This window comes from Drosophila arizonae, chromosome 2, assembly GCF_054131065.1.
Source record: "Drosophila arizonae isolate 15081-1271.41 chromosome 2, UAZ_ARI_1.0, whole genome shotgun sequence".
Lineage (NCBI taxonomy): Eukaryota > Metazoa > Arthropoda > Insecta > Diptera > Drosophilidae > Drosophila > Drosophila arizonae.
In genome coordinates, this window is record NC_142922.1 from 34,716,581 (window position 1) to 34,731,177 (window position 14,597).

Here is a 14,597-nt window from a genome sequence, read left to right on the forward strand (position 1 = left end):
CACACATACATCCACACGTACGTATAAGCACGCGCTCTGCTAATTGCGCAGTAAGCAGCGACTGCGCTTGGGTTGCGCTGCAGTGTGGGCAATATTATGAGAATTTATTAGTTGAATAATTTCTCTTGTAGTAAGACTATCTTCATGAAACTTTCAGAGCGTGATATATAGTTAAAATGTATGCATACTCGAAATACGTATTTTCAAAATTGGGGGCGAAGGGGCGTGGTATCCAAAATCTGTAAATTACAAAATCTATGTATATATCAACTGTGTATACACATACGTCCATATATATACATCCAAATTAGGCTGAAAAAACAAAATCAATTTTTCGATTATTCTCGATAAAAAATAATATGATAAACTTGTACTGCGTATGGTACACACGAGAATGCATTTTAAGTACTAGAGACTTGTGCTTTGGAATGTACAAACATATTCACCATATGATTACGCTCTGAAAGTTTCCATAAGATCGTATGTCTTCAAAAGAAAGTATTTAACAAATAAATTCTCATAATATTGCCCACATTGCAGCGCAGCCCAAGCGCAGCCGCTGCTTACCGCGCAGTTAGCAGAGTGCGTGCTTATACGAGCATGTGTATGTATGTGTACATAAAAGAAGTCCAGAATGATTAGAGTATCAGCTTGGAGGGTTCGGGGTATCTCCTAGTCGAGCAGTCTCGACTGGAGCCTTCTTACTTGTTTTGGCAAGTGTTACGGATAGAATTAGATCTTCAAGATTTGTAATAATCATTCTGTTCTTCGCTAGAATTGTTGAATAGAGATGCTCAACTTCCGCATCAGGTTATAGAATTGCATTAAGTGCCTTCGAAACTTCATTAAGTCGTACTTGAAATTTATTGTTGATTTCGATTTGCCTATTTTAGGAATCTATTAACTGACCCTGTTTGAACTTTATTTGCTCCCAGTCGACAAAATCTGGGGTTCCTCCATTTGCCTTAAGGGCTCTACCTATCAAATTTATACTGCGTCGCAATGAACGTGGCAATATGTTGAATGTCGGTCGTCAGTGCTTGTCTCATGTTGTCTTGTCTCGTCAACGTAAGTTTCGAATGATGTCAAGTTCGTCGTGTATCCCAAGTACCTGTATTTGTCCCAAATTGTCACGTCTCCGTCAATTATGGGTAAGTCTTAGTGTCGCTTCGGTCACAGTCAGCGTTGCCACTGTCAGAGCCAAAAAATATCGTAACCTAAAGTGAGATATATTTGAAACTTATTAGCTTAGTAAGAAAATGGATTCATCTATAAATCCAAATTCTGAGAGGAATTTTTTGTAGCCGACTAAAGACAGTCCTTATGGACCACCCTCCCTTTAATTAGAACCGTCGTACCCAGGTCCGCCTCCACTGTTGCTTCAGTGAATAGGGGCGAAAGCTTATTTCCCAATCTTTTGTTAGATTTTAACCATACTTTTTCACCCACATTATAATTTTTTTTGGACCCTGCTCTTATTCTGCTATTCCAACGATTTCTCTTGTTCTGCTGTGATTTTTCCCTTTATTTTCACTGTAAACATTAAAAAAGTGTATCGTCTGCTTTGAGTGGTAAATTGCGAATGCTTTATTCAAAATGAAAGAGTATGGTCTTAGCCTAAGAAGACTCTAGTCGAGACTGCTCGATAAGGAGATACCCTGTACCCTCTAATCTGATATTCTTATCACTCTGCACTTCTTTTTGGCACACATACACACACATGCACATATTAGAACGCGCTCTGCTAACTAAATGAAACTTTCAGAACATAATCATATTGTTCTAATGTATGTACATTCCAAAGCACAAGTCTCTAGTATTTGAAATACGCCTTTTGCAAAGGGGGGTGGATATGAGGGTGGGGGGTAAATTTACTACGAAAACCGAAATTATATAAAATCCATATAAGTCTACATTTAAAATTTCGAAACTTCAGCTCTAAAATTATAGGATATATAAATAACTAGCTTTCGATAAGGTTTTTGATCGATAATAAAATATCGGGAGTAGGTATCGATATATAGAGAACCGCGTGATATACACGGACCTAGGAAAAAAATTTAAAGTCTCTAGCTCTTATATCTTCTGAGATCGACGCGTTCATACATACGGACGGACAGACAGACAGACCGGGCCAAATCGACTTAGCTCGACGCCCTGATAAAGAATATATATACTTTGTGGGGTCTGCCACGCCTCCTTCTATCTGTTACATACATTTCAATTAAACCATTCCACCCTGATTTCCCATTGAAAATGGGTTCAGGGTATAACAAGTAAGAAAGCTCTAGTCGAGTGTGCTCGACTACGAGATCCCCCGAACCCTTGGAGCAATAGCTATTTCAATCATTTTTCCGCGTCTTTCACCTTACACAAGAAACACGCACACACACACACACACACACGCATGCACGCACACACAAGCATACATACACACACACACGCTAGGCTGGTCAGTCTTCACAAGACGGCCGAAGCGTTCTGCAACCGACCGGTCAAAGACTGTGAGGTGCAGACCACGCTGATCAAGAAAGTAGCTGAGAAGGCTAAAACAGCGAGCGTTAGTGATACAGCAGGTAGTAATACGCCCAAGTGGTCGAGGGAAGTTGCCACCGATCAGAGGAAAACACCCTCAAAAAAGCCGAGGCCCAATAATAAAGGCGCAGCGAACCCAAAAGAGCCAATGGCTCTACGGACTACAGCTGAAAGTTCAAATCAGGCAGGTCGACAGACAAGCCCGAACAGCTGGACAGTCGTTAAAGGACGCAAGCCCATGTAAAAACGACCCAGAAGTGACGTAATCGCGATTTCAGGCGTGGGTGGTTGCAGCTATGCGGACATGCTTCGTGACCGACCGACCCAAATTTAAAGTATCTGAGCGGCGACGTTCAAGGCATTAGGAAGACAGCTAAGGGGGACCTCTTGTTGCAACTTAGTAGGCTCTGCACGAAACTGTAGGCAAAGCCTTGGGAGACCGAGCGGTAGTTAAAACACTTATCGAATCGGCTCAAATTGAGATTCGTGACCTAGATGAGTTAGCGAGCAAAGAGGAGATCTTGGAGTCAATTAGGGCGGAGTTGAAGGATAGCTCACTCCCCATTGAGGCTATCAAGTCGCTTCGACCGGCTTTTGGTGGACAGCAAAGAGCTACAGTTGCTCTTCCAATTGGAAAAGCCAAAACTCTGCTCGAGCTGTCCAAAATGAGATAGTCCTCAGTGAGAGTTAACAGACGTGTTTATTTTTGTGCTCTGCAACTATTATTGTTTTCTTAGTTATATGGTAATGTTAAATTTCACATAATTGCGGTTCGGTTGAATATTGCAAATATCTATATTTCCTGTGCAAGGTTTGATCCGTGGTTCGCTGTGTTTTTAATAATTTGCTTTTTATACCCTGAACCCATTGAAAATGGGAAATCAGGGTATAATGGTTTTGTTGAAATGTATGTAACAGGCAGAAGGAGGCGTGGCAGACCCCACAAAGTATATATATTCTTGATCAGGGCGACGAGCTGAGTCGATTTGGCCCTGTCCGTCTGTCTGTCTGTCCGTCTGTCCGTCTGTCCGTCTGTCCGTATGTTTGAACGCGTCGATTTCCGAAGATATAAGAGCTAGAGACTTGAATTTTTTTTTAAAATGACCGTATATACAGCGCGGACGTCGAGTTTGCTTTTAAAATTCGAAAAATCATCCCGTTATGTTTTTATCGACTAAAAACATTCAAGTTCAAATCAGATGCCTCTATAGCTAATTGTGAATGATTTTTCTTTTTTTAAATTTCTCAAATATTCAATATAATATGTAGATCATATGCTGAAAGTTTCATTAAATTCCGTTCAGTCAAAAATTAATAAAAAATAATCAAATATTTGGCCAATTAACAAACGCACGTGCAGCAGCTACAACAAAAACATTCGTTGAATCACATCAGCTGTTAGTTTCGTTTAGTTTTGGTAGATGGCGCTGCAGCAGTGAATCTATTTGAGTTTTGCCAGCGCCACTAGCAGGAGTGGGGTGGCCTAGTGTGTTAGCTGCATGACGCTCGAACGAGAAGTCGCGGTTCGAATCCCGATCGATGCAACTGATGTTAATTTTTTTTAATTGTTTCAAAATATTTTTATATTTTCATAAATGAGTTTTCACCGAAATTGAAATTTTAACTATACTTTATGTGCGTTTTTAATAGTTTGGTTATTCTAGCAGATTCTTAGAGTCACATCAGCAGTTAGTTTCGTTTAGTTTTGGTAGATGGCGCTGCAGCAGTGAATCTATTGAAGTTTTGCCAGCGCCACTAGCAGGAGTGAGGTGGCCTAGTGTGTTAGCTGCATGACGCTCGATTGAGAAGTCCGCGGTTCGAATCCCGATCGATGCAACTGATGATATTTTTTTTAATTGTTTCAAAATATTTTTATATTTTATTAAATGAGTTTGGTATTTTATTTATATTTTTAAATACATCGAAATTGAAATTTCAGCCATACTAAATGGGCATTTTTATTTGTTGGGTTCAGGGTAGTATCTAGTCGAGCACTCTCGACTAGAGTTTCCTTACTTGTTTATTTTGTGAAGTTTAGTTAGTGTAGTGTGTGCATAATTTGCTCTCACTATCTACTGTTTGTTGTATTTGCCTCTCGCGAATTTTTGATTTTCGTGTTGTGTACTTTCGTTCTGCTCTTTAACGGCTGTTTTTGTTGTTGACTCGCTCTCTCAACATATATTTTCGTTGCGCTCTGTAACGGCTGTTTTGTTGTTGTACTCGCTCTTAACACATTTATACATTTGTGTTTACATTCAGTAATTTGTGTTTGATCCCAATTGCCAATATGAGTTGCTGCAAAAAATCTTGCAGTTACAGGCAGGCAGTTGATTCTGCTCAACCGCAATTTATAAATTGCTGGTTGTGCGATAATATGATGCATACTAAGTCTGCAGGTCTTACTGGGCGTGATTATGTCCACTACTAAAGCTGGTAGTGGAGGCGTACGCTGGTCTTGTCCGACTTGCTTGAGAAAACAGATCAACTTTTCTAAAATGTATAGTGCTGTGAGGGCTCAATTTTTGAAACTGAAGAAGATTTCTATGCAGTTGACCAGTGACATGGCTGCTGCTGAAGAAATATTAAATCAGTACGGCTTTGAAAATCCTCTCTCTCAATTGGATACTCCTTTGTTGTCGATAACTCCTTCTATAATAGTACCGTCACCTAATTCGATTGCTCCTCCCTCACCTTGCGCCTCTGTTTTGTCATCGGCTCCTAATTCACTTGATCCTCCTTCACCTGGTCCCATATCTGTTTCTCCTGTTGATGCTTCTATTGAAACCCAAGCCCCTGTTCCAAAATTGGATACTACTTCTATTGTTGCTCAAACAAAGAGTGACAATGAGTCGGCCACTCCGGGCATCACCTTATCCGTTGTCTCTCCTCGAAAGCAAGTATTTTTATCTAGGCTTTCATCTGATACTACATGTGAGGCAGTATCTGCTTTTATTTCTAGCAAGATATCAGCCAATGTTTTTATATCGAAGTTTAGTTTCGCAACTCCGCGAGAAATTGCTTCATTTAAGATTAATGTGCCGATGGAATATTTTACAACCATATGTGACCCTAAATTCTGGCCACCTCACGTAGTCGTGCATGAATACAAACCTAAGAATCGCAACAAATCAACTCCTGTTTCCTTGAATCCACCTTCGGTGCAATCAACATCAAACATTATACCAAGAAACTAAATAGTTTACATTCCTCTTCTCATATGTCCCTGGTTTATCAAAATGTACGCGGCCTAAATACTAAACTTAAAAATTTATTCTTACACAGTTTTAGTGTTCAATATGATATTATTGCTTTCACTGAAACATGGTTGTGTAAAAATATTCATAATAGCGAGATCCTTTCAAATAATTTCACTATTTATAGGCTTGACCGTGCTATGCGTAGAGGGGGTGGGGTGTTAATTGCTGTTAAATCCTGTATTCTCTCCGAAGGGTTTAGCTTTTCGTTCCTTCATGATGCAGAGATTATAGGGGTTAAATTAATTCTCCCATCGTACTCCTTATTTATCACTTGCTCTTACATCCCTCCATCGTCTGATATACAAGTTTATGTTCAACATATAACTTGTATTAAAGAAATTTATGAGCATGTAAATGATAAAGACTTGTTTCTGGTTTTGGGTGATTTGAATATTCCCAACACTTCTTGGTCATCAATTTTTAATGCAAATTATTTTATTCCGACTATCGATCACTATTTCTTTGATGAATTGTTTAACCTGTCTATGTTTCAGATTAACTCTATTTCAAACCATCTAAATCGCACTCTAGATCTTGTGTTTCTTAATCATGATTCGCTCATTAATGTCGCGAGATCAACTCCTTTCTGCTTACCAGAGGATACACATCATCCCACTTTAGAGGTTTGTGATTATAGAGAGCAGTGTTTCTCTTCAGTCACAACTACTAAAATTGTTTAACTTGTCCTTGGATACTTCTGTGTTCCCGTCAATTTGGAAAGATTCTTTTATCATTCCCTTATATAAACAAGTAAGAAAGCTCTAGTCGAGACTGCTCGACTACGAGATCCCCTGAACCCTTGGAGCAATAGATATTTCAATAATTTTTCGCGTCTTTCAGCTTACACAAGAAACACGCGCACACACACGCACGTCCGCACACACAGGCATACATACACACACACGCATACAGACACACACACACACGCATACACACACAAACGCATACATAACACATAACACATACACAAACACATAACACACATACACAAACATTTACATATATATACACACACAAGCATAAACACGCATGGGCGGCAGTGAGCGAATTACCATCGGGAGCTAGATGGTGTATATATGTAGGTGTCAAGATATTAATAAAACGTCCTCTTCATTCAAATGCCAAAACAGAAGTAAGTCTTTATTTCTAAGTTTTTTGGTTTCTTTGTTTCGTATCTTCTTACAAAGAGTACAATGCTTATGTGTAGGTATTTTATAATTGTGTGTGTGTTTGAGTGTTTTTGTGTGTGCTTATGTGTGTACAAAGAATTATTGAATATGTGTTTGTGTGTGTTTGAGTGTTTTTGTGTGTGCTTATGTGTGTACAAAGAATTATTGAATATGTGTTTGTGTGTGTTGTTGGGTTGGTAACTAGCGCTTACTATGAGAACTTTATTGTTTAATAACATTTTTTGTGGACGTACGATCTTCATGAAACTTTCAGATTATGATTATAACATGGATATGCATGTAAATGCCAAAGCACAAGTCTCTAGTATTTGAAATACGCTTTTTACAAAAGTGAGGGTGAGGGGGTGAATTTTGAGGTAATTACAGCGCGCATATCAAGTTTATCATTAAAAATCGGTAACTCATCTCGATCTTTTTTTATCGATAAAAAACTTATCGAAAACCAGTTATAAAATTATATCTTCTACACCTTTATTGCTAGAGTTTCCAATTTTTAATGTATGCTTATATGCAATTTATACAATTTCGGTTTTTGTTAAAATTTACCCCCCACCTCAAAATTCACCCCCTCACCCTCACTTTTGTAAAAAGCGTATTTCAAATACTAGAGACTTGTGCTTTGGCAATTACATGCATATCCATGTTATAATCATAATCATGAAGATCGTACGTCCACAAAAAAAGTTATTGATCAATTAAGTTCTCATAGTAAGCGCTCACTGCCGCCCATGCATGTTTATATGTGGGTGCTTATGTGTGTATGTGTTTGTGTATGTGTGTGTATGTGTTTGTGTATGTGTATGTGTGTGTGTATGTGAGTGTGTGTATGCGTTTGTGTCTGTATGCGTGCTTGTGTATGTATGCCTGTGTGTGCGTATGTTTTTTTTTTTTTTTTTTTATATTCATTTATTGACAAAATTATACAAATTGCAAGATGCGTGGTGGCTAGGATAGCGCGCGGTGCTTGCGGTACGGCCGTAAAGCATTGCTTCGCAAGCACTATGCGCTACCTTAGCCTGGGACAGCTCGTCTTCTCGATCGCTCGACTCTGCGGAGCTCCATCATCACCGTGGCCGCGAAGGTGCTTGTTAGTTCCCAAGCTTCCTCCGATTCCAGCATGGCGTTGACTAAGTTGTCCGCTCTGATGGAGCGGCCCACTGCCTCTTCCAGACGACGCCTCTCCTCCAGAAACCGTCCACATTCGAAAAGAATGTGGTTGGCGTCTTCCACATGCCCTCGCTCGCACCAGGGGCACTCGTCAGATTCCTCGTGGCCAAAGCGCTTCAAATAGCTCCGAAAGCATCCATGACCCGAGAGGATCTGCGTAAGGTAGAAGTTAACCTCGCCATGTTTGCGGTTAACCCATGGTTCAAGCTCCGGGATGAGCTTGTGCGTCCCCCGCCCTTTAGCTGAGCTATTCCACCTTCTTTGCCATCGTGCGATGCTGTTCGCCCTGACAGCGTTGAGTCGCGTAGGCCCGTGCGAATTCCGCTCCACGGCTTCGGCGACCAAATACTCCAGTGGCACCATACCGGCTATGACGAGCGCCGCGTCATCGGAGATAGTCCTGAAAGCGCAGCTGACTCTGATTGCGCTCAGCCTGTTGATCGCGCAAATGCCTCGGCTGTAGCTCGGCGTTGCCATCGCTCTTGCCCATATTGGCGCAGCATAGAGGATGACAGACCTAATGACGCTCATTAGGAGGAGACGTCGTTGCTGTTTAGGTCCCCGCGTGTTAAGCATGATTCTCGAGAGAGCTCTACAAGAATCAGCAGCCTTTTTATGCACATATTCTAAGTGCTCGCGGAAAGTTAATCTTGTGTCTATCATGACACCAAGATATTTTATCGCCCTCTTTGACGCAATGGTGACGCTGCCGATCTTTATATTGGCAGTTTCCACTCTTTTGCGACTGCTGACTAGTACAACTTCGGTCTTGTGTGCCGCAAGCTCGAGCCCAGCTCCTGTCAACCAGCTTCGTATGCGATTGATACTCTCGCTGCACATATCCTCTGTTTCTTTGAGCTCCTTTCCTATGGCTACGACAGCTACATCATCAGCAAAGCCAATGGTGTGCGCGCCTGCTGGTAGTTCCAAGCGCAGTACGCCGTCGTACATGATGTTCCATAGGAGAGGCCCCAGCACTGAGCCTTGGGGTACTCCAGCTGACACTGTATGAGTTTGGGGACCCTCACTCGTGTTGTATACCAGTGTTCTTCCTCTGAAGTAGCTCTTTATTATCTCTCTTAGATATTTAGGGATATTATATTGTGACAGCGCATTCAGTATCATATCCCAACTAGCTGTGTTGAAGGCATTCCTTACATCCAGGGTCGCGATGATACAGTATTCCTTCGTCCCGTGCCTCCATCTGGTGCCTTGAATAGCGGAAGTGGCCAGACCAACAACTTTGTTAAGCGCGTCCGTTGTTGACCGGGCCTTCCGGAATCCAAATTGGTTTGGTGACAGGCCTCCGGCGCTTGCAATCGCAGTCTCCAGCCTAGAGCAGATCAGTTTCTCAAACACCTTTCCCATGGTGTCTAAGAGACAGATCGGTCTGTACGAAGATGGCTCATCTGGTGGTTTGCCAGCCTTAGGTAGCAATACCAGATTCTGGGCTTTCCATTTTGCCGGGAACGTCTCTTGGATCAGGCATTCGTTAAATAATTCGGCGAACGTACTTGGGTGCAAGGCGAGGGCTAGCTTTAGCGCACGATTTGGGATCCCGTCCGGCCCTGGAGCTGTGTTGGTTCTAAGACCTCGGAGAACTACTGATATTTCTTCCTCTGTAACTAAAACAATTTCAGTGCTCGTTGAGCCCTGATCAGCAGACTCGGACTCAGGGGCGTGAATGGAGCTTAAACTTTCTGGAAAGAGTGTTTCCACAATAGATTTAAGCTCCAGACGATCCGTAGGCTGCACCTGTCTACCTGCGTATAGTCTTTTAACTACTATCTTATATGCCCTGCCCCAAGGGTCATATTCGGCTGAGTCGCACAACTGTAAGAAACATTTTCTTTTGCTTGCCCGAATGGCCTTCTTCAGCTGTCTTCTAGTTGCCTGGTAAGCTAACTGTTTCTCAAAAAACGTTGACCTACCGCGAGCCCGTTGGTAGCTTCTTCTCGACTGGATGCATTTGCGACGAATGTCACCTATTTGCGTATTCCACCAATACGTAGGATCATGTTGTCGCGTGAACTGCTTGCGACGTAACATGCTGCTATTGCAGGCACACTGTATTTGGGCTACCATTTGGCATGCTCTGGCCTCAGCATTACCAATTGTACCTAGAGACTGAATGGCCTCTGAAAAGACCGCGGGATCAAAAGTATCTAGCCGATACGACTCCCTCCATAATGTTGACGCCCTGGCAGGTGGCTCACCTATTGTGAACAAAAGTGCCGTATGATCGCTGCCTGTATAGCTATCGCAATGGCTCCATGTTGCTCCCCGAAAGAGGGATGAAGTGACAAAAGTAATGTCGATAACAGACCCGTATCCCGCCCGACTGAAGGTGTACTCATGGCCAGTGTTGAGCAGTGCAACATCTAGTGTCGCGAAGATCTCCAGTAAGATACGACCTCTGGCATTTGTTGTTGGGCTACCCCATTCTAGCGCCCAGGAGTTAAAATCTCCAGCTATAATGGCCTTCCGACCCCTGGCATCCTCGGCAAGCTCGTCGAGCACCGTCGTGAATTCACTGAGCTGCATGCTGGAGGCCAGATAGCAACTGTAAAGCCACAAGCTACCATATCGGCCACGTACGAACCCATTGAATGACTTAACATTCGAAAGTACGTTCGTTGAGTTGCCGCATACCCACAACGCAGCTTTGCCATTAACGTCTGTTGACCATGTCCTAGGGCAGCTGGTTCTACAGTGGTGAGGCTCACTGAGAAAAGCTACATCTATACATTTTTCCCTAATGGTCTGCTCTAGAAGATCTTGGGCAGCAACACAATGATTTAAGTTAAGCTGAAAAAACCTTAACATTTCATTTTACGAGCAGCTTCACGGTAAGATGGGCACTTGAAGCTGCCTGCTGAATGGTCCGTCTGCTTTTCACCTTTCCGGATGCAGAGGCTACATTTTGGTGGCTTGGTGCATGCTTTGGCACTGTGACCCATCTCTCCACACCTGAAACAGGCGCCCTTTAAGTCACAGTCGCTGCCGCAGTTTGCTGCCGCAGTTTGCTGCCATATGACCGTAATCGAGGCACTTGAAACAGCGTTTAGGCTGCTCCACGGCTCGGATACGGCAAACTACCCATCCTATTCTAATTTTGGACAGCTCGAGCAGAGTTTTAGCTTTCCCAATTGGAAGAGCAACCGTAGCTCTTTGCTGTCCACCGAAAGCTGGCCGAAGCGATTTGATAGCCTCAATGGGGAGTGAGCTATCCTTCAACTCCACCCTAATTGCCTCCAAGATCTCCTCTTTGGTCGCTAACTCATCTAGATCGCGAATCTCAACTTGCGCCGATTCGGTAAGTGTTTTAACTACCGCTCGGTCTCCCAAGGCCTTGCCTACAGCTTCGTGCAGAGCCTCAGCGCTATGCTCCGGCTTCCTATTCAGTTGCAGTAAAAGGTCCCCCTTAGCTGTCTTCCTAATGCCTTGAACGTCGCTGCTCAGATGCTTCAAATTTGGGTCGTTTTTAACTACACGAAGCATGTCCGCATAGCTGCAACCCCCTACGCCTGAAATCGCAATCGCGTCAGTCCTGGGACGTTTTTGCATAGGCTTTCGCCCTTTGACGACTGTCCAGCTGCTCTGGTTTGTCTGTCGGGCGGCCTGGTTTGAAGTTTCAGATTCAGCTGTAGCCCGTAGAGCCATTGGTTCTTTTGGGTTCGCTGCACTTCTATTGGGCCTCGGCTTTTTTGAGGGAGTTTTCCTCTGTTCGGAGGCAACTCCCCTCGACCGCTTGGGAGTATTGCTACCTACTGTAGCACTAATGCTCGCTGCCTTAAAGTTTTCGCCTACTTTTTTGAGTGGCGTGGTCTGCACCTCACAGTTTTTAACCGAACGGTTGCAGAACGCTTCGGCCGTCTTGTGAAGGCTGACCAGCCTAGCCAGCTCCTCTCTCATTAAGGCATTTATATGCCGCTGACCCCCAAATAAGGCAGACAAACCCTCTAGTGTAGCTCCTATTTGAGCTAACGCTTCTTTTAGTGACTTGGGTGCTTGGCACTCATCCACTGGAGCCTGGATAGAAGTCGACGGCTGCGCCAACACCCTCTGTTGTTGCTGCGGCGATCGCTGCAACGAGGAACGACGCGCAAAAGCTTGCAGCTCGTCCTCCATCATGGCATCCATTTCTGCTCCGACTACCACGGCGTGAAGCCTGTAGTGGGCAATGGCTACTACTATAATCTGAGTTCACAACCCGCAGTAACTTAAACTCAAATTGACTACAGCGAGAGCCCGAAAGTATGCACTACTTTTAATAACTGCTACTTCACTCCAGCAGCTAGGTTGCTGTCTTTGCTAAGGCTTAGCAACTCACCAACGTTAGTGAGCAGCTGATTGCCCGATGCAATTTCCAGCACTACTAACAGCTGTTAGAGTGAATGCACCTGATTTTTCTTATTGCGCAAGTGTGACGCCTAAAGTAACAAAATTTACGCGCTCACAAAAGACAAGGAAAGGAAAGAAGCCCTGACGCCAAAACACTGACGCTATCGCCCCCCCTCTCTTGCACCACCGAATTATACCGCTTGGGAATTCCACGAACCGCCGCGCAGTAAGTCTCTGGCAGTTCTTTGAGGTCGCTGGGCACGCCGCGCCCACAGCAAACACGTTGACTTCAGTTCTTTCCACTTTCACAGGGGAAAACACAGTTCAAGCTATTGTCTTCGATGGACCACGATGACATCGACCGCACTCCGTGAAAACGCAACTGCGTGTGTGTGTGTGCGTGTTTCTTGTGTAAGCTGAAAGACGCGAAAAATTATTGAAATATCTATTGCTCCAAGGGTTCAGGGGATCTCTTAGTCGAGCAGTCTCGACTAGAGCTTTCTTACTTGTTTTATTTTTAATTTTATATAGTTAATATATACGCATTTAATATATATGCATTTACTAGTGATATTCTCTGTACTTTGTTTAGGCTTTTTTAATTTTAAGCTGACTCCATGTTTGTCAATTATCCTTAAGAGAATAAATTAATAAAATCGGAATTGGATGGGTTGTATGCCGTATCCGCGCCGTGGATCAGCCTAAACGCTGTTTCAAGTGCCCTGATTACGGTCATATGGGAGCAAACTGCGGCAGCGACTTTGACCTAAAGGGCGCCTGTTTGAGGTGTGGAGAGATGCGCTAAGCCACCAAAATATAGCCTCTGCATTCGAAAAGGTGAAAAGCAGACGGACTCTCAGCAGGCAGCTTCAAGTGCCCATCCTACCGCGAGGCTGCTCGTAAAATGAAATGTTAAGGTTCTTCAGCTTAACTTAAATCATTGTGTTGCTGCCCAAGATCTTCTAGAGCAGACCATAAGGGAAAAATGTATAGACGTAGCATTTCTCAGTGAGCCTCACCACTGTAGAACCAGCTGCCCTAGGACATGGGCAACAGATGCTAATAGCAAAGCGGTATTGTGGGTATGTGGCAGCACAACGAATGTTCTTTCGAATGTTAAGTTCTTTCAATGTTAAGAGCGTCAACCTTGTGGAGGGAATCGTATCGGCTGGATACTTTTGATCCCGCGGCTTTTTCAGAGGCCATTCAGTCTCAGGGCACAATTGGTAATGCTGAGGCCAGAGCATGCCAAATGGTGGCCCAAATACAGCGTGCCTGCAATAGCAGCATGTTACGCCGGAAGCAGTTCACGCGAGAACAAGAGCCTACGTATTGGTGAAATACACAAATAGGTGACATTCGACGCAAATGCATCCAAGCGAGAAGAAGCTATCAACGGGCTCGGGGTAGGTCTACGTTTTTCAAAAAACAATTAGCTTACCAGGCAGCCAGAAGACAGTTGAAGAAGGCCATTCGGGCAAGCAAAAGAGAATGCTTTCTAGAGTTGTGCGAGTCAGCCGAATATGACCCTTGGGGCAGGGCATATAAGATAGTAGTTAAAAGACTATACGCAGGTAAACAGGTGCAGCCGACGGATCGTCTGGAGCTTAAATCGATTGTGGAAACGCTCTTTCCAGAAAGATTAAGCTCCATTCATGCCCCGGAGTCGGAGTCTTCTAAGCAGGGCTCAACGAGCACTCAAATTGCCTTAGTTACAGACGAAGAAATCCTAGTAGCTCTCAGAGGTCTTAGAACCAACACAGCTCCAGGGCCGGACGGGATCCCAAATCGTGCGCTAAAGCTAGCCCTCGCCTTGCACCCTAGTACGTTCGCCGAATTATTCAACGAATACTTACTACAAGAGACGTTCCCTGCAAAATGGAAGACCCAGAACCTGGTATTGCTACCTAAGGCTGGCAAACCACCAGACGAGCCATTTTCATACAGACCGATCTGCCTCTTAGACACCATAGGAAAGGTGTTTGAGGAATTGATCTGCTCTAGACTGGAGACTGATATTGCTAGCGCCGGAGGCCTGTCACCAAATCAATTTGGATTCCGGAAGGCCCGGTCAACAACTGATGTGCCAGAAAAAGTTGTTGCC

At 43.7% G+C, this 14,597-nt stretch overlaps 1 protein-coding gene across 17 annotated transcripts in view; it reads left to right on the forward strand.

Moving 5' to 3' along the window:
• The window catches only part of Atg2 (Autophagy-related 2), a 274,490-nt gene that overhangs the window by 89,238 nt on the left and 170,655 nt on the right, over positions 1 to 14,597 (forward strand). The gene's annotated exons all lie outside the window — the stretch shown is intronic.